Source organism: Dasypus novemcinctus, chromosome 14 (genome assembly GCF_030445035.2).
Source record: "Dasypus novemcinctus isolate mDasNov1 chromosome 14, mDasNov1.1.hap2, whole genome shotgun sequence".
Lineage (NCBI taxonomy): Eukaryota > Metazoa > Chordata > Mammalia > Cingulata > Dasypodidae > Dasypus > Dasypus novemcinctus.
Window position 1 is genome coordinate 61,106,640 of NC_080686.1, and position 19,576 is coordinate 61,126,215.

Consider the following 19,576-nt stretch of genomic DNA (forward strand, 5'->3'; position numbering starts at 1 on the left):
GGGTTTAAGCATTGCCAAAGAAGTATGCACCAGTATCTATCTTATTTTTAACTGTAAATACATATTCTGTGTTGATAAACTTGTGGCACTGTGCTAAACAATAAGGGCAAAAGTCAGGTAAAAGTTATTATATAAAGCAGATTTATAAATATATTTGTTGATTCAATAAATATTTAATGAAAACTCACTGTGTGTCAGATGGTGTGCTGAGATACAGTCTTTGAAAATTGTACGGTTTAGGTGAGAAAATCAGATTATAGGCAAATAAACACAGGGAGATCAATATTCTCACAAAGCTAAACACAAGACATCATCCTGGGTGCACATACGAACACTCGCCTAACGAAAGCCTGGAGGACCATCATGCAAGGCTCCCTTCTTTCCAGGGAGCAAGTGATGGCTAAGATGACTCCCAAAAGATAGGGAGTTAATCAGGCTAATGGGGAACAAATGAAAAGTACTCCAGGCAGATACAGCAGCCTATGTTTTTCTTTAGACATTTCTTGGGCAATGTCATCTATGCTCACAGTTTAACCACCATCTGTGTAAGTCTGCTGATGCCCTAACAACTGCCTGATTTCTCCTTTCAGGTTCAGACCTGCATATCCAACTCAGGGTAAATTGGACCCATGGACACCTCAAATCAAACAAGTCCTAATGTAATCTCACATTATCCAGAAAGTGAACTTGGAGTGAGCACTCTGGAGAATATTAGAGCCACCATATAAAAAATGGAGAGAGTATGGATGAAATGAAGAAGCAAAGGCTCTATTCTATCACAAACTTAGGCTGTGAATGATTTGTTGCTGATTTCTCCCTGCCCTGAAGCAGACTTGGCCGAGTGGATAGGGCGTCCGCCTATCACATGGAAGGTCCGTGGTTCAAACCCCGGGCCTCCTTGACCCATGTGAAGCTGGCCCATGTGCAGTGCAGATACACACAAGGAGTGCCATGCCACGCAGGGGTGCCCCCCATATAGGGGAGCCCCACACACAAGGAGTGCGCCCCATACGGAGAGCCGCCCAGCGCAAAAGAAAGTGCAGCCTGCCTAAGAATGGTGCCGCACACCCGGGGAGCTGACACAACAAGATGATGCAACAAAAAGAAACACAGATTCCCATGCCGCTGATAGCAATAAAAGTGGACAAAGAAGACGATGCAGCAAATGGACACAGAGAACAGACAACTGGGGAGGGGCCGAGTGGGGAAGAAGGGGAGAGAAATAAATAAACCTTAAAATATATATATATATATAAAATTAAATGTTTGGCTGACAAGAACAGACTCAGAAGAAAGGGATAAGGTGGCTGACTAAAGAGGGTAGCAGAGAAAGGGCCTTAGAGGGAGGTAGGAAGTTTAAAATTGAGGAACAACATAATACTTAACATAAGAATTACTGTCCTCTATATCTCTATTGCAGCACTTGTTACACTGCATTACAATCAGTTCAGTTTACTTGTTGCCTCTCCCATTAGACTGCAGGCAAAGACACTGTCTTATTTTTCTTCTACACCAACAATGCAGGCAAAGATATTTCCTACAGACAAAGATATTTGTCTCATTTTTCTTCTATATCAACATCTGTCAATAGAAAAAAAGATATCTTCACAAAGAGGGAGAAAAGAGAAATTTGGTAAGGATATAGAAACATATTAAAGTTAAAAGTAAATTGAAGTGTAACTAGAGCAATAACAGAAGAATTAAAAAGTATTCAGATTAGAAAGGAAGAAATAAAACTGCCTTGATTCACACATAACTTGCATATGTACGAAATTCCAACAAATCTTTAAAAACAAACAAAACAAAAAAATGACAACAAAAAGCACCTGGAACTTAATTGAGTGTGGCAAGGTCACATGATAAAAGGGCAATATATAAAAGTCACTTGCTGGGGGAGCTGGTGTAGCTCAGTGGTTGAGCACTAGCTTCCCACAGATGAGGTCCCAGGTTCAATACCCAGGCCCAGTCCCTCAAAAAACAAACAAAACAAACAAAAAAAAGTTAATTGCTTTCCTATATATCAGCAATGAACAACTGGAATGTGAATTAACAGCAAAAAAAATCCATAATAAAGCCCTACAACACTTAGTTATGAATATAACAAAATATTTATAGGATCTGTGTGCAATGATGCAATGATGAAAGAAATCAAAGATCTTAATAAATGAAGAGACATTCCATGTTCATGGATTAGAAGACTCATTATTGTTAAGATGTAATTTTCAAGTCCTGAATATGTCCCCGTGTTATACCTGTTTTTCCCTTTCCCTGCCCTCAGAACCTCCAGTGGGCACAACCTCCACATCAATGATATAATTTCTTCCATTGCTAGAATCACAATGTGTATAGTAGAATACCAGTAAGTCTACTTTAGTCCACAGTTCATTCCGTAATCCTGAGGATTCTGGGATGATGATGCTCAATCCACCTCTAATTAAGAGAGGGCTTTGATCCCATACAGCTGATGGATGGAACTTTCTTGCTTGCAGCTGTAGACTCTCTCGGTTCCATGGTATGGTGGTTGTGCATCATTACCTCCTTGTTAGTTATCGTGGGTGAGTTCAATGAAATGGAGAGTATGTGCTGCAACTCAGTTGAGATTCAAGGACCAGGTGGCACATGGACAGCTCAAAGATACTTACTAACTCTAGTACTAATTATAGGTTCAAACAGAAGGGACAGTAGAGCCATGTGTAGGGAAACCACAACTGAATCCAACTCTGTCACTCTGGGGAGCATCAATTCCAAAATAGGTCCCACTGGCAAGGCATCAAATGCCTGAACTATCTGCCTTGACTACAATGTCTGGGTGTCTGCAGTGCCCTAAGGAGTCCTGCTATTTGGGATAGTATGACATTGCAATGACTGATACAGGCCATTACATATCTTGCCATAACCTACAGAATTGTGTGGGAGAGTATGTAAACTACAATGTAAACTATAATCCACGCTTTGTGGCAATACTCCAAAATGTGTTCATCGATTGCAATGAATGTACTACACTAACAAAGGATGTTGTTAATGTGAGAAAATGTGGGACATTCATGTAATCTAAGTATCTTTTTTAAAAATATATATATATAAAATAAAAACAAAAAATTAAAAATTAAAAAGATGTAATTTCCTCCAAACTTGATTTACAGATTAAGAGCAATACCAATAAAAATCCCAGCAAGCTAATTTACAAATACAAACAAAATTATTCTAAAGACTATTTGGAAAGGAAAAGGTCTTGAATAGCCAACAGAATACTGAAGAAGAAAAATATTTAAGTTGGAAGACTCACACTGTTCAATATCAAGATTTATCTATTCGTACTGGAACAAGTGGATATCCGTATGTAAAAAACAAAACAAAACAAAAACCCAGACACAGACTTTACAGCTTTCACAAAAAGTAACATAAAACAGAGATCATAGACCTAAATGCAACATGCAAAACTATAAAACTTCTAGAAGAAAATAAGGAAAAAATCTATTATGATCCATGATCCATTTTAAAAAAAAACCTAATAAGCAGGACTATGTACGGGGGGGATTTATAACAGGTTAATTAGTATACGTATGTGTATCTTCTGATTTTGTCAGTTGAGAGAGCTTAGAAGTAAAGACACCCTGCAGTAGCAACAATCACACTTAGAACCAAGATCTTGTTTTCTAATACCATTCTCCGATGAAAGGAATCAGGCTCTTGATTCTAAGAATGGAGTAGGAAACATACAAGATGAACGTGGAATATCTTGTGGTTGCTAGTAAGGAAGGAAGAGCTAAACACACACATATTGATGATGAGGTATGTCAAAAGGACAAAGGAGCCAAGTGAAAGAGCTCCCAATGGCCAAAGCTGGAACAATCTGAGCAACAAAATAGTGTCGGATTACAGCCCGAATGTAAAGTAAAAAACTCATGACTCAATACTGATATAAATGACTGAATAAATAAATGGGGAGAATAAACTAATTTCCATTCAGAAGAATTCCAAATGATTAATGTAGAGGTCTGCCCTCAAGGAAATGGAGCATAACTCACTGCTCCTTAAGGTGACCTGCATATTGTGACTTCCTTCCAAAAAGTACAACACTGAAAGGGAGAAAGAGTAACTTCACAGTGAAAAAGCCTGACAAACACTCCCAATAGCCAAGTGATCATGGTTAACACCATCAGCATTAAATCATTTTGGTAATACATACACTTGACATGATGTGGTAAGAGTAGCACTTTACCTCTGTGGCCTTCTTCTCCCAAACTCATAAGCCCAATCTCATCATAAGAAGAAAATCAAACAAATACCAATTGACCAACATTCTACAAAATACCTAAACAGTCCTCCTCAAAACTCTCAAAGTTATCAAAAAACAAGGACAGTCTGGGAACAGACTTAAACAGTCAAGAATAGTCAAGAAAAGCTTAAAGAGATACTGTAACTAAATGCAATGAATGGCTCCTGAAACAGAAAAAGGACATTATGCAAAAAGTAAGGATAAATGAAAAGAATATGGAGTTTAGTTAATAGTATGTATCAAAATTGTTTCATTAATTATCACAAATATACCTACTATATAAGATGTTAAACATAGGGGAAGGTGAATATGAAGTATATGAAAATTTTCTGTACTTTTTTGCAATTTTTCTGTAAATCTAAAACCATTAAAAATAAGGTTTATTTTTTTAAAAAGGAAACTCGTCATCTGTTAATATGAACAAATATTTATCGAGTATCTGTTACATCACAAGACCTAATGTTACAACCTACAGGTTAGTGGTTCTTATTCAGTCTACACATCAGAATCACCAAAAACTTTTATAAAAATTCTGATGTCTAGGCACTACATTAGACCAATTAAATAAAAATTTCCAGTAGTGAAAAAGCAAACTTCAAAACTCCCCCAACCCTCTTACTCCCCTGCTCTGCCCAGACTCTCTCAAAGTTCAAATATACAAATTGAGAACTGAATGAGCTAGCCATTTACTAAATATTCTACCAATTAAGTCTCACAAATGCCAAGAAATAATTTTCCATTAGAGGTAACTAAGGCATACAGACTTTAAGTGATTCGGGGATTCAACTTTTTGCACTGACAAGAACCAAAAAACTCTGCATTCCAGTATTTAACCAGAAAAATTTAAGTAGTCTCTTTTCAGAATAAGATACTTAGAAAACATTTAGCAAATTTCAATACGTAGGTATTTTTTAAATGGAATTCACAGAAGTGCATGCATTTTCAAAATGGCATCCTTTATTTGATAAAATATTTTAAACTCTTATATGGCAGAGATGATTTACACAGAGTTGCTTTACACTGTTTGACATTACAATAAATTTCTTGGTAAAACCAAAATGTTGTATTTTAAAATTGTATTGAATAAAAAGAGCAGCTCTGTTAACAGATATTCTTTAACAGGCAAACTTTCCATAGACAATTTAGATGTTTACATTAAATATGAATGAATATAGATGTATTTTGTTAGTCAACTCACACTAAGAATTTGGGAATATATTCCACTCACATTCAGAAAATAAATTCTTTTCTTACTATGTAATACAGTTGACCCATCTCATCATTAACTATATAACATATGCTCAGAAATGCCAAAAAGATCTGTCATGTTTAGCAATGTTTAAACTAACAAACAAAAAACAACAATCCCTTGATATTGGAATTCACCTGTTGCAGAAATTTCTGTTTACAATTTGCTTAATTTTTAAAATCTGCACAATTACCTCAGCACCTATCAAAACATGTCCATTTGTCAAGATGTATTCTCATCAGAAAAGCTTTTTTGTATAATAGGTATAAAAATAAAATCCGTAAGGTACTATTTCCAATCATGTTCCATACCTTTTTTTGAATAAAAGTATTTTGAGAGATTTGTTTGTAAAAGCTATCCAGGATACAAGTGTATAGCACTAAAATTTTTTAAATCAACATATCTTGAAATGGTTATCATACACTATTTCCTTTTCAAAAGTCACATGCAGAGTAGATGGAAATGTCAACTTGTCTTTAGGCCATTAAGTCTTCTCCACCTGTAATAAGGTTATATGAAAGTAAATTAAATTTGGAAGAAAAAAAAAGTTAATATTGGTATTACCCATAAATTCTCTTAAATTTCACTCACTCAGATTGGAAAAAGCAGGATCCGCAATGGGCCCACGTATTAATACTGAATATTGAATGAAAATATCTCTTTTAAAGTAACAAGTCAATATGGGAAATTTCACAGCTCTGGAATTTTGATATCAGAGAGAAGAATTTGATCTACAGTCTCTGAAATTTAGCTTAATGGAATTTGTCAATAGTCCAAATGCCAAACTAGTTCTGTCTCACACTGGTCTAGTCAAACAGTAAAGACCGATCCAGGGTCAAGCCTAAAAATAGCTGCTAAAAGGCTGCCAGACCATATAGTTTCTCTGTGCTAAAAATGAATGCAAAAGAAAAACTCTAACACAGATCCTCCAACATGCTGAAAAGACCTTTCATCTTTGGAAAGAATGAAAAGGGGAGGGAGGGAAGAATGGGAGAAAATCTCATCAAAACAACTGGAATACCAAAATATCCACTCAAAACCTTCTGCCAAGAAATGCAAATGGCAAAGAAACACATGAAAAAATGTTCAACATCACTAGTGATTAGGGAAAAGTAACTCAAAATTATAATGAGATACTGTTTCACACCTACTAAACTGGCCACTATTAAAAAGTTGGAAAACTATAAATGTTGGAGAGGATGTGAAGAGATAGGAACGCTTATTCACTGCTGGTAGAAATGTAGAGTGGTACAGCCACTGTGGAGGACTGTCTTGGCAGTTCTTAAGGAAGCTGAATATGGACTTGCCATGGGACCCGGCAATTATGTTATTAAGTATATACCCCGAAGAACTGAGAGCAGAGACATGAATAGACATCTGCACATGATATTTAAAGTAGCATTATTCATGATAGCCAAAAGCTGATAACAATCCAGGTGTCACCAGCCAATGAAGGTATAAACAAATTATGCTATATACACACTATGGAATTTTATGTAGTGGCAAGAAGAAATGAAATTGTGAAGTATATGACAACATGGATGATCCTGGAGGACATTAGGCTGAGTAAAGCCAGACACAAAAGGACAAATACTGTTTAACTGCACTATTATTAACTAAATATATTGTGTAAACTCATGCTGTTAATAATTAGAATATAGGTACCAGAAAATAGGAGGCGGGTAGAGAATGGAAAGCTGAGGGTTAAACTGTGCAGAACCGGTAAAAAGGTTGTTTGTAAATCTTTGGAAATGAATAGAAATGGTGACAGCACATCATGGTGTTTCTAACTAGCAGCGCTATTACATGGGTATGATGGTGGTTAAAAGGGAAAGTCTAAAGTCATGTGTGTTTCTAGAAGGAAAGCAAAAAACTGTACCATGGAACTGTATAAGATAGTAAAACCTCATGTAAAACACGATTAATAGGTGATATTGAATATATGACTGTTTTTACAAAATATGAATACAAATATACTAGAGTGAAGGAAAAAGAATAGCAGCTATGTATGACGGGAGAGAGATTAAGAGGTGATGAGTTTTGTTTGTTTGCTTTTTATTACTATTCTTTGAATAATGAAAGTGCTCTAAGAATGAAGTGATGAATGCACAAATATATGATTACACTGAATACCACTGATTGTACACTTTGGATGGATTTATGCTTTATTAATATGTACCAATAAAATTTATTTTTAAAAATAAATCTACTTAGAACCAATTTTCAACCAATAAACATAGACAAATCATTACTCCAAAAACAACAACAGCAACAACAACAACCTTCTACCAACTCTTTAGCCATTTAAAATTTGTTTTAAAATCCTTAAGAATAAAATTTGAATATATATTGGTTCAAATCTAACTAGTGGCATTATTTTGGTAGCTCTTAAGATTAGGAAAAGAGTAGCAATGGCAGCAACAACCACCAACAAAGAAAGCAAAAATTAAAACAATAACAAAAAACCTGACTAGTGTTATAATAGTAGCCATAGTTGTGGTATAAGTAGTTACATTAATAGAAATGATGCTAAACTTTATTAAGCGTAAGTGAAAGGTTAAGTAACTTGCCTAAGGATATACAGTTACTGAGGAACAGAATTAGGGTTCATGTTCAAGTAGTCTATCTTACTCTTAGATAAAATCTACCTCACATTTTAACCAACTGGATACATAATAGGGCGCTTGACTGAATTGAGCTGATTGTGGTCCTCTTCTGTTCTTTATCTAGTTCAAATGGTTCCCCGAAAGGTGGACTGATTTGAAACTCCCTACCGTGGGGCGGGAGATGGAGAGAGTGGGATCAAGAAATACTCACATAAGAGGCAATATCACCATCTGTAGGAAAGCGGGTTTGTCAGAGCACCTGGTATTTCTTCCTATACCCACCCTGAAAAATCCTGCTTCAATGAATCACATTTAAAGGGGGGATATGCCATATTCCTCAGACACCAAGGACCACAGCCTGAAAAACTTAGAATTTGGACCATAAAGAAGTCACAAGACAGTCCTCATTGTTTTTCCAAAGATAGGAGCTGTAAGACATAGGTTCAGTCCATAGCTTTCCTTTGAACCAATTGCTAAACTAATATGAAGTAAAATGACACCCTTATTTAAATAAAAGTGAAAATAAAGGACCTGATACATGCACTAAAGTGACACAGTGTCATAGAAGACTAACATCAAGAATTACCCTACTTTTTGCTTAACAATTCATTTAATACAAAATTCTACCATATCCATTCCTTAATTCAACTTCTGGGTTAATATTGTAACCCATATGGGATATGCCTGAGCTCCAGTGACAAAGTAATTCTTTTAAACTCCCGTCAATCTTTAAACCTACTTTAAAGAATGACCACTAGTGAATGGTGCAGTCTATTAAGTCTATACCTTATCTTATAAATTCAATGTACTAACACCATCCACTCTACCAATAACTAACCATCTAAGGGTACCAAGTATTGGGTGCCTGCCTTGTTGTTTTATTTAATCTTGGAAAAATGATTAATTGTTCAACTACCTGAGACTGCATACTGCTTGTGGTATAATTGATAAATTACCAAATACATGCTCACTGCTTGAATGCTATACATAAATTAGTATAATCCAAATGAGAATAAGATATCATATAGGCCAGACAACCAAAATTGATTTTTTAATGACTGAGCAAAATATAAATATAAATTTTTATAATATGAAAGATTATCCTTTAATATACTTCTTTTTGCCTTCTACTGAACATCAAGAGATGTATAATCTATGGGAAACTAGATACTTTATTTTAAAACTATTCTGTAATCTAATTTTAAGTCAATGTATAACGGAATTCCAAAGGAATGTAAAATAAAGGCAAAGTCCTTATTTAGTTAAGATTTGAACTTCAATGTGGAAAATGTGGATAAATATTTCTGAGAGAATGTGACTACTGCCTAAATAATGTGCTGCAAATGAATGTCAGGAAGCAGCTGTAACTCAAGCAACTGAGCTCCCATTTACCATATGAAGGACCCGGGTTCAATCTCCAGGACCTCTTGGTAAAAAAGAAAAAAGGCGTCCCAGACCTGCAAAGTGATGCACCAAAAAGACAATGACACAACCAGAAAGGAAGAATAAAAATAAAAATAAAATAAAATAAAAAAAGAAAGTGAATGGCAATGAAGGAATATACTTTTATTACAGTAAGACTTCAGATCCACTTTGCATCTAATTGTTATAAATGCTTGTATGTATATTATACATGTGTATGTGTGCACACACACACACCCCTACATATGCCTATATATGTTGGGATGGTTTGGAGAGACCAGCAAAACATGTTCTTAAATTAATCTCATCCTGTGGGTGTAAACCCATTGTAACCAAGATGAGGTTTCTTTACTTTGGTTAAGGTGTGGCCACCTCAAGCAGGATGGCTCTTAATCCTATTACTGGAATCCTTTATAAGCAAAATGAAATTCAGACAGACAGAGAGCCATGAAAAGCAAGAAGCTGAAATTCAATGGAACCATGCCAAGAATGGAGAGGCCAGGAGAGGCTGCCATGTGCACGGCCATGTGACAGAGGAACCAAGGACCAAGGATCACCAGAATGTCTGTCTTCACCAAGAAAACATTCCCTTGATTTGTACTTTTGCTTAGCCTCAAAACTGTGAGCTAATAAATTTCCATTGTTCAACTTAACCCACTGCATGGTATTTGCTTGAGCATCACCAAGGAAACAAAAACAGAGGTATATTTCATATTTAGGGGAACAACTGACAAAATGGAAGCTACTAAGAAAGTAATTTATTCATATCTCACCCCAACCCCCCAACTAGAACTTTTTTTTAATATACTTTACTTTTCTTTTTAAGATTTATTTTATTTATTTATCCCCTGCCCCTTTGCAGCTTGCTAGCTGTCTGCTCTCTGTGTCCATCTGCTGCACATTCTTCTGTGTCTGCTTGTCCCCCTGTTGTGTCATCTTGCTGCGCCAGCTCTCCCAGAGCATGGGCCATCAGCTCTCCGTGGGAGTGGGCCATCTTACCTTCACAAGGAGGCCCTGGGAGGCGAACCCTGGGGCCTCTCATATGGTAGACAGGAGCCCAATCGGTTGAGCCAAATCCTGCATGCTCTTCTGCATTTTTGCTTGTCTCCCATTTTGTTGTGCCACCTTGCTGAGTTGGCTCTCTGCAGCGCTTGCAGGCCAGGCAGCACTCTGCAGCACCTGGGTTGGTGGCCCCCGCAGTGTGCGGGCAAGCCTGCCTTCACAAGGAGGCCCTGGGACACGAACCCAGGGCATCCCACATGGTAGATGGAAGCCCAGCTGATTGAGCCACATCCACTTCCCTAGTGACTAGCTTTTAAGGAATATAATGTGACGGGAATGAAAGCTACATAATTTCTGAGACTAGGTCATAAAAAGCACTTATTTTCTCTTCTTTGGATCACTCTTTCTGGGGGAAGCCAGCTGCCATGTCCTGAGGCCCCTTAAGAGAAAAAGCTATCTCTGTTCCTAGCTAGCTATCCTGCCAATAGCTAGCTAGGAACAGATGTCTCCCTCCAACAGACATGTGAGCAAGCCATCATGGAAACAGTTCCTCCAGCCCCATCAAAGCTTTCAGATGACAGCAGCCCTAACCAACATCTAGTTGGCAATCTTTCTGCCCCTTTCTCTCTCTTTTCCTTCTTGGACCCCCATAATACATATGTTGGTACACTTTATGGTGCCCCACAGGTCCCTTAGGCTCTATTCATTTTCCTTCATTCTTACTTTTATGCTCCTCAGGCTGGATAATTTCAGTTGTTGTAGCTTCAAGTTCACTGATTTCTTCTCTTCTGCCTGATCAAATCTGCTATTGCACTCCTCTAGTTCATTATTCATTTTATCTACTATACTTTTTTGCTCCAGAATTTCTACTTGGTTCATTTTTTACAATTTGTATCTCTTTATTGATATTATCTGTTTGTTTATACATCATTTTCCTGTTTGTTTTTTAAAAATTCTTTGTCCATTGTTCCATTTCAGTTCTTTGAGCATATCTGAGGCTGATTTAAAGTCATTGTCTAGCAAGTTCAATGTCTGGGCTCCCTCAGGTATAGTTTCTGTTGGCTTCTTTCTTATCTTGTGAAAGGGCCATAATTTCCCATTTCTTTGTATGTCTTATAATTTAATGGAAAACTGGACATTCTGAATACTATAATGGAATAACTCTGAAAATCGGATTCTGCCCTCTCTCCAAGGATTGCATTTGTTGTTCATTGAGGGCAGCAGTAGTCTGTCTGTTTAGTGACTTTTCCAAACTTTTTGTTTGTTTAGTTTTTCAAAGACTGTATTCTATGTCACGTGTGATCACTGAAGTTTCCTGGAGTCAAAAGAAGGGAGTAGAGAGACCTCATCTAATTGCTGTAGACTGACTCGAAATTGGGTCATTCCTTCAACACGTATCCAGGCCTCCTACAATCTTACTAGCTTTCATCTCCTGCTTGTATAGAACCCAAAGACAGCCAGAGGTGCAAGCCTGAGGTCCCCTTATGTATTTTTTGTTGTTGTTCAAATATTTTTTATAACCATAATATTCTAACTGTAACTTCATTCTACATTTTCAAAAAACCCGTCAGCATAACATCCAAAGTATTTTCAGTCCTTCCTTCTTCACCCCAAAGAGCTACTGAAAATTACACAGAAGGTATGTGTCATAACTAATATGGCTTGATTTACAAAATTCTTTCCCAAGGAAAAGTTCAAAAGGTGCTTATGTGGATATTTAAACAATACTGGAAAAATCTGATATCTTTCACTCATCATTCCTATCATTAATGAATGACTTTGGCTTGCCCAAATGTTATTATGAAATCACACTGTGTAAAATGCACCTGTTATATTTTAAAAGAAGTTAAAACCATATTTATTTCTGGCATTGTTAAACATTGTACAAAACATTCAAGTGGCAAGCAATTATAATACAAGCCCTTGCATAGCAATCCAAGTTTACTGAACTACTGATGTTCAATTATACAAAACTGTACTACTTTCATTAAGGCTTTTAGTTTACATCTGGCCACCACAAAGTATTTGTAACATTAGGTTGGTCAATTTAAAGACTGTGGCTCCCTGATGGATAGACACACAATCTTTTCTTTTTTTAAGATTTTATTTTTTTAATTTATTTCTCTCCCCTCCCTTCCTCCCCCGCCCCAGTTGTCTGTTCTCTGTGTCCATTTGCTGTGTATTCTTTTTGTCCACTTCTGCTGTTATCAGCAGCATGGAAATCTGTGTCTCTGTTGTTGCGTCATCTTGCTGCATCAGCTCTCCGTGTGTGCAGCGCCATTCCTGGGCAGGCTGAACTTCTTTCGTGCTGGGCGGCTCTTCTTACTGGGCGCACTCCTTGCATGTGGGGCTCCCCTATGCGGGAGACACCCCTGTGTGGCACAGCACTCCTTGTGTGCATTAGCACTGCGTGTGGGCCAGCTGCACACGGGTCAAGGAGGCCCAGGGTTTGAACCATGGATGTGGTAGACAGACACCCTACCCACTGGGCCAAGTCTGCTTCCCCTAGACACACAATCTTTACACCCAAATGTTAATGCATTCAAAGCTACAAGACTTTGTTAAATAAAACAGCAATAGTTCTGTAACTTGGGCCTTGTGATCAAAAAACACATGATTAAAATTACTTCCCACATCCATTTCCACAGTACTCATCCACCTTTAACATCTCAACCAAAACATTACACATGTGAAACCATCACTAACAGGCATAAATACTAAACCTGCATATTTGGTATTGCAAATACACTTATGCATGAGTAAGCAAGGCATTCACAGTGAAAATCTACAGCTGGAGAAGCCTGAAAATGAGTTACAAAAATTGTTAAATCATTTAAAAATTGTTTGAAAATATACACTTCCTGTTGTAAACCCCCACTGTACACAAACTATAAACACTGTTCCCTATGTCACCAAAAAAGGAAACATAATAGGAGATTTGAAAGGTCTAAACATTTCCTTCCCAACAGATATTAAAGGCAATGTCTTACAACCAATCCAATGTCCACATAGAAGAGGTGGCATTGGATTGGGAAAAGTGGACATAATGGACAAAGGGTATGGGGAAAGGCAGGAAGAGATGAGAGGTGGAGGCGTCTTAGGGACATGGAGCTGCCCTGGATGGTGCTTCAGAGGTAATCACCGGACATTGTAAATCCTCACAGGGCCCACTTGATGGAATAGAGGAGAGTATGGGCCATGATGTGAACCAATGTATATGAGGTGCAGAGGTGCCCAAAGATGTACTTACCAAATCCAATGGATGTGTCATGATGATGGGAACAAGTGTTGTTGGGGGGGGGGGGGGAGAGGGGGGGGGGTGGGGTTGAATGGGACCTCACATATATATTTTTAATGTAATATTATTACAAAGTCAATAAAAAATAAAAAAATTTAAAAAATAAAATAAAAAATAAAAACACTTAGGTCTCACCTAAAAAATAAAATAAAATAAAAAAATAAAAAGAAAGCTTAAGAAAAAAAATAAAAAATAAAAAAAATAAAGGCAATGTCTTTAATCTAAGACATTTTAACAGAAAGGACTACCACATTTTAAAGACAAGAAAACTGTCTCCATGGGTTTTCAAAAAATTAAAAAATAAATATAGCTGTGTTAATCAAAAAGTGCTTATTTTTGAACAATTTAATGATAATGACCTTGAATTTCTTTTTAAAAAAATACAATAAGCCACAAGTATCTAAGAAGCAAAGTTATCTGGAATAGTCTATACAGGATATCTTTGGGCTCTTTTATTAAGCTAAAATAAGGAAGCGAATTGGCCCCGTAGATAGGGCGTCCATCCACCACATGGGAAGCCCATGGTTCAAACCCCGGGCCTCCCTGACCCATGTAGAGCTGGCCCACGTGCAGTGCTGATGCGCGCAAGGAGTGCCATGCCACGCAGGGGTGTACCCCATGTAGGGGAGCCCCACGCACAAGAATTGTGCCCCGTAAGGAGAGCCGCCCAGCACAAAAGAAAGTTCAGCCTGCCCAGGAATGGCACTGCACACACAGAGAGCTGACACACAAGATGACATAACAAAAAGAAACACAGATTCCCGTGCCGCTGACAACAACAGAAGCGGACAAAGAAGAACACTCAGCAAATAGACAGAGAGAGCAGACAACGGGGGCGGGTGGGGGGGTTACGGAGGCGGTGAGAAATAAATAAAAAATAAATCCTTAAAAAAAAAGAAGCTAAAATAGTAATGCTCTTAGGATTTACATTATTCTACTCTCCAATACAAAGATTATGGAGCATGTTAAAGTATACAATACACCATTTTCATACATGTGCAATATTGGTGGATGAAGAATGTCTCTTAAGTAGTAATACTGGATGTATCCTCTAGTTTTACCAGTTGCATACTCTAGGACTATTACGCAAGTAAAAATCTCTCGTGATACTGGAAAACGATTAGAATGTACAACCTGATGGAACAGCATTCATCCACCTCTTAAAAGGTACCACCACAGGAAAGTGCATTTAAGATGTTGACAGATTTAGCAAGTTGGAATACTGGCACTATTGAATTGGGCAACAATTCTTTAGACTTGGCTTGGAGCTACAATACATTTAGTATATTAAAGCAGCTGACATGTCTTTCTGAAGGCCATCCCAGGCACTGAGTTTTTCTGTTAATTTGCTATACTAGTTCATAAAAGACCTCATTAACATTTATATTTGGTTTTGCAGAAGATTCTAAGAATGCACAGCTATTCCAGTGTCTTGCTAGATTTAGACCTTGCTCCTTTCTTACATCTTTTTCATCCTCAAAGTTACACTTATTACCAACCAGAATCACTGGAACATCTTCAGTCTTTTATTCAAAGAATCCTATTAGATCTTGTAAATCTTTTAATATGGATTGTGCTTGATGAAATAAACTAGTACACAGCCTTATCCACTTATCATGTACAAATCTCTCATCACTGTAAATTGTTCGGTTCCTGAAATATCCAATATTCCAAGCATTATTGTTGTGCATTACTTCAACTTGTGTTCCATAAAAATCTTCTATTGTAGGATTACATTTTTCAACAAAAATTCCTTCAACAAATACACACCCAGAGCAGACTTTCCAATGCTTCCTGAGCCAAGAATGAGTAGCTCATACTCAGAAATGGTGTGAAGTTGTTGTCAAAATATAGTACTTCTTGCATTGGCACCAAGGCTACACAGCCAGCCTTGCACTCCCTCTGGGTCACTTTTCCTGGCGCCAAGGCTGTACTGTCGCTGCCACTGGTCACATGCCTGACTCTGGGTCCCTCTTAGGTCTTTTTTGAGCATAATTCCAGTCCTGCATATGTATGTTGCACACTTTGATTCCACAGTATACACAGTAGCCCTTTAAATTCCTTATTCCCCAAAAAGTTTGTCTTCTGCTTGCCTTTGCTCCAGGTGGCTATAGATGGTATCTGTCTTTAAATGCTTTGAACAGAGACCCCTAGGAAGCCACTACAGTCCAAGCTGGGGGGCAGGGGGGGTGGAAACAAAGGCAGCCTCTACACCAGTCCTTCAGGAAACCACCAGACAGGACAAAATGTACAATCAAAAATTTTTAAGAATAAGATTTATATCCCTATCCCCTGGCCTCTCAATCCTATCCCCTGGCCTCTCAACCCCACCTCAGGACCAACAAGCTGAATGAGGAATTCAAGATGCCATACTGACAGCCACTATTAGGATGGGGAATGGGAAATGGTATGAGGACAAGCAAAAATAACACATTTTCTCATCAAACTTCAGCTGCCTCTTTTCTTCATTAACCACGCCATTTGTTGCTGTACATTTTTAATCACATTCCAGAATTTCAAAAAAGTTGACTTTGTCAATTTTTGCTATTTTAAAGGTTTCTTCCTTGGAGGAACCAATTCTTGGAGTTCTCTACTTCACCATTTTCCATGACCAGTGTCTTGCTTTTAAGAAATAATAATGTGGTGTGAGTGACAGTATGTAACTACCGAGAAGAGATCATAAGAATCATTAAGACGTCCTCTTACCTTTCTCTTTCTCTTTTTGGATCTCTCACTTGGAGAGAAGCCAGCAGTCTTCATGCTGTGAAGACTCTAAAGCAGACCTATGGAGAGACCCACATGGCAAGGAACTGGAGCAGCCTGCTAAAAGCCATATGAGTAACTATCTTGGACTGAATCCTCCAGCCCTCTTCAAGCCTTCCACTAAATGAAGTTCAAACCAACACTTTGACTGCAATCTCATGAGAGGGCCTGAGTTAGACTCGCCCTCTCAAACCTCCCCTGAAATCTTGATCCTACAGATAAAATGAGAAAATAAAGGTATGTTGTTTTAAGCTGTTATGTATTAGGGTATATGATATTTAAAGCTGAGACCTAAAAGATGAGCAGAATCTAGTCACTGAAAGAGTTCTGGAGAAGAAGATTATTTTAAGCAAAGGAAATAGTACATGCAAAGGCTGAAGAAGGAAAAGGTCTTTGGCATGTTAAAAGATGAAAAATCTGAAAGAAGGAACCAATGTGGCTGGAGCACAATGAAGCAGAGAAAAACAGTGGAGAAAGGGATAACCAAAGTGGCAGAAAGTAACCAAAGTAACTGCATCAAGGTCTTAAAAACTAGTAAAAACTAGTAAAACCTAATTAAGTTCTGGAGAAGTCAGCAGTTCTCTATCCACCTAAAAATGGAAACCAGCCTGTAAGTATAGAAAGATTAGAACAAAGCAAAAATAATCACCTGTCCACTGGACAGCAAACTAAAGACAGACTACTAGTTTCAATTTATGAAGGTTGAATAAATCCCATAAAGGCAAAAGAAAAGTAGATGGGTACCAGACTTTTCTGAGAATACAACCCTGTTAGAAATAGCATAACTTTGATAAGCCATCGTTGCTCATTTTTAGAAGCACTAATATATATTTGACTGAAAAGAGAGCATAATGTACTAGTAAGGAAACATGGAAACAAAAGTAAAAAAGCTAGTTTTATTCTTGGTCCCTCACTAGCTTTGTGAACTATGGGAAATCACCCTGATTTCACTCAATTGCAAAATGAAATAATAATATACATGACTGATATTATATTTTTTAAAAATCAAGTGAAATAACACATGATAAAGTATTTTGAAATGCCAAAATGTTATAAACAGACTAATTGGAAAGAGATATGTATCTGAATATCTATCAGCACACAGTAACCCAGTATGAGAACTATAAAACCTCTTGAAACTAAGATCATCCCATATCAGAAACTAAATCGTCCTATATCATATATTTATGTTTGTATGATGAATGCACAATCTCAAGCTTATGAGAAGAACACCTTTAAGAGGAAGCCATTTATAATTTGAAACAATGATTTTATGATTTCACTGGTGAAAATTTTACATCTAGAATACAAAATTTAGATCATCAGTTTCACCTAGTAGTTTACAGTATCTGCTAAATGACTTTGAAGAACTGATGTAGCTATACAGCTAAATAAATTATTATAAATCAGCTCTGCAAGGATGCATATTTCTCCATATCCTGGCTACCATATGGCACAAGGTTTAGAGGCAAAAGAATTTAGAAAAAACTTCTATAGGAAAACACATACGACATCAAAGATATCTTAGTTAAATAAAAAATATCTGTATTTTCAGGCTTCATGACTCTCTTTCAAATGTTCATATCTTTATTTTTATCCAGAAAAATATATATAATCTAAAACACAGGGAAGAATAATTAGAAAGGGGCAGAAGATGCTGTAAAACATGGTCTATAAACACAATTATTTTACTTTGTCATTGAAATGCACTGAAACATTGTTTTAGTTTCCTCATTGCTAAAGCAAATAACATGCAATGGGTTGGCTTAAACAACGGAACTTACTGGCTCACAATTTTAAGGCTAGGAAAAGTCAAAAACTGAAGTGTTTTCAAGGCAATACTTTCTCTTAGGGGCCTTAGCTTTCTGTGGCTGGTTGCTGGCACCCTTGGTCCCTGGCTTTTCTGTCACATGGCATTGCACATGGAGGCTCTCTTGGCTTCTCTGGGTTCTACTGACTTCTTGTTTCTGCCTGTGTTTTTTCTTTCTGACTTTCTCTCTTTATATAGGACTCCAGTCAGTGATCTGGATTAAAGCCCAACCTAATTCATTTGGGCCACACTTTAATGAAGTAACATCTTGAAAAGATTTTATTTACAATGTGTACATACTCACAAGAACACATTGATATTAATTAACTAAATTGAAATTAATTAATTATATTAAAATTAAGATTAATTGATTAGTTTGCCAAAGGGTGCTGATGCAAAGGACCAGAAATGTGTTGGCTTTTATAAAGGGTATTTATTTGGGGTAAGAGCTTATTATAGTCCCAAGGCCATGAAAAGTTCAACTTAAGGCACTATAAGAGGTGTTTTCTCCTAGTCTCTGCCTTTCCCTCCAGGTTGTACTGTCTCCTGGAGCTCAGTTAAGGGCAACCAAGCATAGGGCTTGTCTCTTACTGGGCCTCCTCTCTCAGGCTCAGCTGCTCTGCTTTCTTCCCGACTTCAGCTGCAAACTGAAAAATAGCTCATCTTCTCCCTGGGGCCTCAGTTCCTTGAGCCTCTCCTTTCCATCACATGGCAGATCAAAAGTGGCAGAGCTCTCTCTTCTTGTGTGTCTCAGTTTTTTTATCAGACCCAGCAAAAGGGCAGAGACTCAACCTGAGTCCAGTTGAAAAAGGTCTCACATCCACAGGAGTGGACCAGCTTACGAACATATTCTTACTCTTACTGGGATCCATAAAATAATTTCAAAACTGCCACATTTAAGTACGTGCTTTTCTGGGGTATATAGCTCCAAACCACCACATACATCAAAATAGAAGTGAATGGATTGAACTGGTCTAAAATGGTAGCTCCTTTATGTCCTTCCTGCTTTGTCTAGTACCTATCCTTTACTGTAATGCTCTTTTAAAGTTGGAGCTCAGTTAAAAAGAAAGTTCCAGAAGATATGACACAAACTGGCCACATTCAAGATACTGATTCAACAAATACTAGTGAGCCCTGTGCAAGTCTA

General features: G+C 37.4%; 1 protein-coding gene across 3 annotated transcripts in view; it reads right to left on the bottom strand.

Annotated features, from left to right (window-relative positions):
* The window catches only part of STK3 (serine/threonine kinase 3), a 296,968-nt gene that overhangs the window by 100,883 nt on the left and 176,509 nt on the right, over positions 1-19,576 (bottom strand). The gene's annotated exons all lie outside the window — the stretch shown is intronic.